Genomic DNA, 8,425 nt, shown 5'->3' with positions numbered 1-8,425 from the left:
TACAGTTTCTTCAATGGGGAACACATCCTTACTGGATCTCTCCTTCAATTGCTTACCTTTACTTACCAACTGCAGTCACTTGACTTGCCTTTGACCCACTAGGTCTTCCCGCCAGTTGTCAGGTCCGCAGATCAAACTAAATTTTGGCTAGTTGTCAGGTCTCGCGGACCCAACCAGACTTCCCACCAGATATCGAGCCCCTCGAATCTATCTGGACTTCCCACCAGCTATCAGGTCCCTCGAATCTATCTGGACTTCAGACCAGTCAACTCCTGCACACTTGGTAAAAAAGTTAGACAAACAACACATCTAACTTTAACCTATTTAGCATACATCAAAACCATATTATTAGTGCAATATGCACCAACAATCTCCCCCTTATTGATATAATGATAATCTGGGTTAAAGTTAGAAAAAAAAAATATAATAAATTAATAAAGCAAGCATTAAGCATAAAATGTTTAAAGTAAGTTGATTTTTCTAATCTAACTCATTATCCTCCTTCTTTGGAATACATCAAAAAATAAATACATAAAGCATAAATAATTAAATAAAGATTTTAGCAAAAAGGATTTTGCAATCTTAGTTCTTCAAGCAAGTTTCAAACAATTATGTCAAGTATTTCGAGAAATTTTGAAACAAAAACAAAGTTATGAAAACAAACTACTTACAAAAATTTCAAGTGATATTTTTAAATAAAAACATGATTAGGGAAAAAATCAGATTTATTTGAGGGAGGAGTAAATATTTTCAAGAAAAATTTTACAAGTAAGTTTTCAAATATTCTTTTTAAAATATTTTAAAGCTATATTTTTTCAAAATAATTTCTAAAGTATTTTTTAGAACATTTTCATGGAAATTTCTAAAGAAATTTTTAAAGCAATTTTCAAAATAGATTTTGAAATATGATTTTGAATATAAACTATTCTGATGATGTAAGTATTTTAAAATATTTTTTAATTCAATTTTTTTAAAAAAAATGTTCTGAGTAAACTTTTATAAAAATTTCTAAGAAATATTTTGAGAAAAGTAAATATTTATAAAGTAATAAAGAAAAATTTCTAAAATTTTAAAAATAATTTTAAAGTACTTGTCTAACAAAAATTTTCAAAGTACTTTTAAAGAAATAATTTTTTAAGACAAATTTTCAAAATACATTTTTTTTAAAAAAAAATTGAAATAGAACTCTTTTGAAAGGAGTTTTCAAATAACCTCCTCTTAATTTAACACTCCATTTTAAGTTAACACTCCTCCTTAATTTAGCACTAGGGTTTGAATATGTTAACATATGCAATGTATCTTCAAGGTCCTTCCTTATTCTAGTACCTTATGATTGTTTTTGTTAGTTATGAGAAGTTCTACCTAAGTGTTTAGGGGAATTAGTGTTGAGAATATTAAAAAATACATATTATTTCAAAAACTTGTATATATATATATATATATATTATTTTTTTATTAATCCCCTATTAAGTTTGATTAACCATTAATTATTTAAAATTAATCATTTAATCAATTATTAAATTTGGATTAAGTTAAGAACTAATTTGTTACTAACTCAATAATAATTAATCATTATTAATAGTTTATTTATTAACTTTTACTTAACCCAATTTAATAATTAAAATAAAATTAAGATTTCGATTAATGTTGAAATTAAGGTTGATTAAGTTAAACAAAAGGTTAAGATTAATTAGTTTTTTAATGTAAAGTCAAGTTTCATTTAAAGTGAATTACACTAAATATATGTTAAAATTAAAGTACTAATCAAGTTGATTTAAATGTTTAGTCAGATTAAATTTTCAATTAATGTTCAACCAACTTCTTAATTAAAGTTAGTTTAAAATTAAGTTTCCAAGTTTTTTATTTATTATTTATTTTTATTTTTTTAAAGGCTATAAAGGATTTTTTTTAATAATTTTTAAAAGATTAATTTAAAAGATTTAAAATATTTTTTAAAATATTTTTTAAAAATATTTTTAAAATGATTTTTTTAATAATTTAAAAATAAAATAAAATAATTTTTTAAAAGATTATTAAAATAACTTCTTAAAAACATTTTAAAATGATTTTTAAAATATTTTAAAGTAAATTTAAAAATAGTTTCCAAAAGATTATTAAAATAATTTTAAAAAGATTTTAAAAATAATTTTTAAAAGATTTTAAAAATAATTTTTAAAATAATTTTTAAAAGATTTTTAAAATAATTTGAAAATATTTTTTAAAAAATATTTTTTAAAACAATCTTTAAAATATTTTTTAAAACAATTTTTAAAAGATTTTTAAAACAATTTTTTAAAATAATTTTTAAAGGATTTTTAAAATAATTTTAAAAAATTAGAAAATTTCCAAAGTATTTTTGAAAATAATTTTTAAAAGATTTTTAAAATAATTTTCAAAGGATTTTTAAAATATTTTTTAAACAAATTTTTTTAACTATTTTTTAAAATAAATTTTAAATGAATTTTAAAATAATTTTTAAAAGATTTTTAAAATAATTTTTAAAGGATTTTAAAATAATTTTTAATTAATTTTTAAAATATTTTTGAAACAATTTTTTTTAAAAAAAGATTTTTTAAAATAATTTTAAAATATTTTTAGAACAATTTTTAAAAGGTTTTTAAAGTCATTTTTTAAAAGATTTTTAAAATAATTGTTATAGTATTTTTAATATAACTTTTAAAAGATTTTTAAAACAATATTTTTTAAAGATTTTTTTTAAAAAAAAATTAACAGATTTGTAAACAAACTTTTAAAGATTTTAAAAAAAAATAAAAAAAATTTAAAATAATAAACAATAATTTTTAAAGATTTTTTTAAATAATTTTTAAAAAATTTTAAAACAATTTTTAAAAGATTTTTAAAACTATTTTTTAAAATATTTTTAAAGGAACTTTTAAGTAATTTTTTTAAAAAAATAAATTATTTTTAAAAGAATTTTTAAAAGATTTTAAAATAAATTTTTAATAGATTTTTAAAACAATTTTTAAAAGATTTTTAAAACAATTTTTTAAAAGATTTTGTAAAATAATTTTAAAAAATAAATAAATAATTTTTAAAAGATTTTTGAAATAATTTTTTAAAAGATTTTTAAAATAATTTATATATAATACGTTAATTAATATATATTTAATTCAATTTTGATTTTAGTGTTTAATTAAATTAATGTTGATATTTATTTTAATAATCAAATTTAATTTAATCAAATTAAATTTTATTTAATTCTTATTTAATTTTTATTTAATTTTAATTTAATCCTTATTCTTCTCACCTGTGTAAGTGTTAAGACAAAAGAATCCTATGGTTTTATGGGATGAGTTAAATTAAATTTCAAGTTTTGATTTAACTTGTGTTAGATTTAAGTTTAACTTTGGGTTCAACAAACAAATATTTTTTGGATAAACTTCTAAGCTGTGGTGAGTCACCTGGACATCATTAGAGTAATCACACCTTCAAAATTTTCCAAATAATCATATCCACTGAACTTAATAACAAAATTCTGGCACTGCAACAAATATGACTTTTGGTAGCACGCAAATATGTTATCTACAACGCGCATTGCACGCTGCACAACTGCAAGCTGTTAAAAGTCATAAAATATCAACAACGCGTGTCACACGCTGTGATTAAGATCATTCACAGCACGCGACACATACTGTAGTTAAGAGCATTCGCAGTGCGCGATGCATGTTGTGGTTAACATTCACAATGCGCACCGCATGCTGTGATTAAGAGCATTTGCACATGACACGCGCTATGATTAACAATATTCATAGCGTATGATACACGCTGTAGTTAAATTACCATACGATTACCATTAATATTTATTTAAAATATATAATTCAAATTTACAATTTAGACATTATCATTATTCATCTCGTCGCTAAATTATACACCTTCGATATGCTTGAACTTTGATATGAAACAATAAGAATACAAGCTTGAACTTAAAATTACTCATGAAAAGGCAATAAGAATACAACCCTTCGATATGCAACAAAAATGATGAAAATAAGGTATTACTCATTAACTGATAGTTATTGTACAGAATAGATTACAAATATCTCATTAAACTAACCCATATATGTAAGTTAAAAATCTATTGAATATGTTTGGCCATTTCACTAACTTCCAGCTCTTTAAGTCCAGCGCTTTAATTTGGTCCATAGGTGATCCATGGTCGATGTATCTATCAAAATCATTAACCTTGCCTGTAATGAAAATAAAAAATTCAAGCACAGTTGGAACAGATTAAAAACTTCATTATTTTTTTTTAAAATAATAACAGTGGTAGCAATAGCAACATAAATTTGACAACACACTTTCCACAACCAAACAAATAGCAAGACTACAATGGTAAGAGTTAATTTTCTAAGAAGGCTTTGACTATATAATTATCACAATTGGAAAATACCTTCTCAAAGACCATAGCTACTAATTTCTTAAGCTCCTCTTCAAAGTTATCAAAACCTTGCAAAATTTAATAACACAAGTTTCTACTACCAAGGAAGATAACAAAAAAAAAATTGTATGATGGGTCATGAGATATAACCTGAATGTTTGTCGCTAGTTCAGAACCCACTTCAGTATCTAGAGACAAATGCCCAAATCAAAACAATAGAAATGAAAATAGTTCCATAATCTTCGAAGAATATCTAATAATCTAGTGAGTATTTTATTCATACAAAGATTTAGAATTTAATAGGATATTGGAAGCGTACCTAATAATCTGTTTAGTTTTTTTTACTTCTCTTTTCTTTCCCTTTAACTTAGCATCTCTTTAGGAACAAAACACATCTTAGGTTACAATCACAAATGGATCCACCTAACCAACCAAACACATCAGAATGGAAAATTTGAAAGTTTACCAGTCAATTGTACAACAAATTGATATCCTTGATCATCATTTTAAAAAGAGTAAACCCAATTGAATAGCCTTTGATTCATATTAATCCATAAATGTAATTGAGATGAAGGTATGTGAAGTTTACCTCTATTGCCCGCTGGACAACAACTGAGAACTTAAACTCCACGAAACCAAAGCAAGAATTTTGTAACTGTCATTTTGATGAAAATGCATAACCATAAAATTGTGAGGATTACTCAAATGAAAGCAATGAAATAGCAATTTACAAATTAGTGAATGAAAAAAGAGAGAGAAAAGAACAAAAGCAACCTTATAGCGTTTGACTTGTATTCCACTAGGCTTTATAGGACCAAACGTCTTGAACTCTTCTTCAACTTGAGCAGGTGTTGCATCAAATGGTAAATAATTCAAATATAATGAATAAGCATCATCTGTAAGTAGCAGGATAAGTTTAAATGTTTATGCAATCAAACTGCAAAGCATTGTAAAAAACTTGATGTGAAGTTAGTATATTGTGCCTTCTAGATTTTTTTTTGCTTTAAGAACCAATCGATCCAGAAATAGGGCCACAAGAAGCTGGATGATGTGAAGCAGGACATCATGCTGGAGAAGATTCTAAAGCAATATCCTTCATAACTTTGAGCTGTATACATCAAGTCATTCTGCTCTTTTACAGTTTTAATGAACGTGTGCAAAACTAACAAATTACATGCATCTACTCAAGATCAACACTTACTACTGAAGCATAAGGCTTTTTGAGATTCTCCTCATGATCACTTTTAGTCTCTGATTTAACCAGTGGAGGTGGAAAGCTATCGGCAGTTACATCAATCACATTATCTGGTTCTTCTTCCTTCCAAGCTCAACTCTCTCTGTTGTTCAGAGGACCACAGTCTTGTGCTCATTTTATCACTCATTTCATTCATACAAGGTGAATCTTTATTTTGGGAAGCTTCGGTGTAAAAGAAAGATCACCGCACAAACCAACAAGATGATCAAGAGCTTGTCTGATATAAACCTGAAATTTAATCGATGGGCAGGTAACGATGAACTAACTCCGCAGAATTGCAGAGGTAATTATAATACTGATCCACAAATGTTTCCCCAACCTAATAAAATCCAGAAGTTTCCCAAAGATCGACGATTGATTACAATTGGAAAACCGCGATAAATCAACAACTAAAGCCGGAAAAAAGGTTTCAACCCTCATCACATTGCAAGAGAGATGAATCCGAATAGAAGGGAAGAAACCATTACCATCTGTGCGTAACAAAGATATTCGACAGCGCTAGAAGATCAAACCGCCATCTGGTGAACGGAACTGCGCTATGCGTTAGCGATCTAAGCCAGATTGAACAGGAAGGATGCGACAGAAGGTGCTACATCCTCACGCCGCAAGGATGAATCTCTTTCCCCTTCCTCCTCTCATAAACGCCAACTTTTAGATGGTCGAGATAGGGCGAAGGCGGCACCGGTTGGGAAGAAGAGATCTTAGGCACGACCTCCACATCCTGTGAGGAGACGCGAATGCCAGCGTCGCTGAGGGCGCGATCGATGAAGAAAGGGCTAGAGAAGGCAAGGATCTTGCAGAGAAAATGAGCGGAGGCTTGATGAGGAGGAGAGAAGAGGATGCGGAGGAGTAGAGGCAGGCGAAGTGGAGGGAGAGGGAGTGGGCAGTGGATTGACGAGAAGCGGAAGAGGGGAGGGAAAAGGTGAGATTTAGGCTATGTTTACTTGGGAGGGTGGAAAGTAAAATTAAGGAAAAGTTTCCACAGTGGAAAAGTTTCCGTCGTTTACTTCATTAAAATTTTCCGAAAGAAAAGTAACGCAATCCATCCGCGGATAATTTTTGAGCCAAAATCGATCACCTCAAAATCGGACGGAAAGCAGCGGATGGAAAAAAAAATGACGCATGTACCCCTTTTGCATTCACAAAATTACACCATATACCAAAAAAAATGACGCATGTAGCCTTTTTAACTCATAAAATTACACTATGTACCTAAAAAAAATGACGCATGCACCTTTTTTGATTTACAAAATTACATCATAAGTATTCACCTTCCTCTATCAAGGTAAACAAGTGTGCAAAGGAAAAGATTTCTTCACCATTTCTTTTCTCTTCCTCCAAAGATAACTTTCCATAGTTGATTCCTTTCCTTTCCTCATCCACACTCTTGAGGGGTGTATTGGATGTTGAATTTTTAATTATTTTGAATGATTTTTTCTATATTTTAAAAGTTTAGGTGTATTTAATTTAGATTTTTATAAATTCTATAGAAATTTAATGGTATTCAAATTAAATTTTTATAGAGTTTTAAAAAGTCATGTGGTATTCAATTTTAAAACTCTATGAAAATTTTTTGATATCCAAAATTTTAATAGATTTTCATGGATTCTTTTAAAATTCCTTGGATATAAATTTTAACTAATGAGAACTCTCTAAAATACTTGATACAAGTTTAAATATAAAACAGAAAGTCTTCTCCTCATCCTTAGATTTTTATAAACTTCAAATCATTTTAATTTTTTACGAATAAGTCTTTTATCTTTCCACTTCTCGATTTTGATTATTTCTTTGAGTTTCGTCCAGAGTCTACCAATACAATAGTACACAGTCCAACTTGACGCATATTCAACAAAGAATCTTCACCACATTGATCAAATTTAACATTATTCTCGATGTTATTTTTTCACCACCTTGATCACATCGACGGTCTACCATAGAGATTACTTTAGAGATGTATTACCTTCTGTTACAAAACTAACTACATATGTTTTTTTTTTTTAACTTTATTATTATTTTTTTAAATTTTATGTTTTTCTCTATTTTTTGTTTTAAAAGTTTACGTTTTTTTTTTTGAAATTTATGTTTTTTTTAGTTTAGGTTTTTTTTAAAGTTTTTTACTTTACGTTTTTTTAGTTTATGAGTTTTTACGTTTTTTTTCGATTTAAGTTTTTTTTAATTTATGTTTTTTCTTTACATTTTTTTTAAGTTTAGGATTTTTTAAATTTATCATTTTTTTTATTTTTTTTAGTTTATCGTTTTTTAATTTTTCTTTTATTTTTTTAAAGTTTATCGTCTGTTTTAAAATAAATTTTTTATTATAAAAAGTTTGACTTTTGCCGGATTACATAATTTTCTTCGCAAGGAGTGTCATTTTAATGAATTTATAGTTGAACCAGATAATAAAGTTTCATTATCCTTACTAGAACAAGTTCATGATGTCAATTGCTTTGATCAATTATCTGATACTCAAGAACAACAACAAACAAATGTCAATGCATGGAGAGATACAATAGCGAATCAAATGTGAAGCGCGAATTTTTCTTTCTCATAAATCCATAAGTTTCCATGAAAAAGTTTATAAATGTCTGTAAAAGTCTTACAAAAAAGTCTATAGAATTCCATAAAATTTTTTTTACAACTACGTGATATTCTATACAAGTCAATAAAAATCAATCAACTTCACAAAAGTCTATCATTAAAAAAAAGATCAATGAAAATCATTCAATCTTTTGATTGAATGTATGAGATTTGGGGATTGAGATTTTGTCGGT

The 8,425-nt window shown here is 26.7% G+C and overlaps 1 long non-coding RNA gene across 9 annotated transcripts; it reads right to left on the bottom strand.

The window, feature by feature from the left end:
* Positions 1-4,000: 4,000 nt before the first annotated feature.
* LOC122042500 lies at positions 4,001-6,566 on the bottom strand. Of its 9 annotated transcripts, none has more exons than XR_006129280.1 (4): positions 5,174-6,545; positions 4,550-5,054; positions 4,412-4,467; positions 4,001-4,208 (listed from the first exon to the last, which is right to left on the bottom strand). It is a non-coding gene; the product is annotated as an uncharacterized LOC122042500 (long non-coding RNA). The 9 variants fall into 9 exon arrangements; XR_006129281.1 differs by having other exon boundaries at positions 4,412-4,449; XR_006129278.1 differs by having other exon boundaries at positions 4,412-4,587; positions 4,719-5,054.
* Between the last annotated feature and the right edge of the window lie 1,859 nt (positions 6,567-8,425).

This window comes from Zingiber officinale, chromosome 2A, assembly GCF_018446385.1.
Source record: "Zingiber officinale cultivar Zhangliang chromosome 2A, Zo_v1.1, whole genome shotgun sequence".
Classification (NCBI taxonomy): domain Eukaryota; kingdom Viridiplantae; phylum Streptophyta; class Magnoliopsida; order Zingiberales; family Zingiberaceae; genus Zingiber; species Zingiber officinale.
Note: the sequence above shows the minus strand (reverse complement) of the source record. Positions and strands in the feature narration are given on the sequence as shown.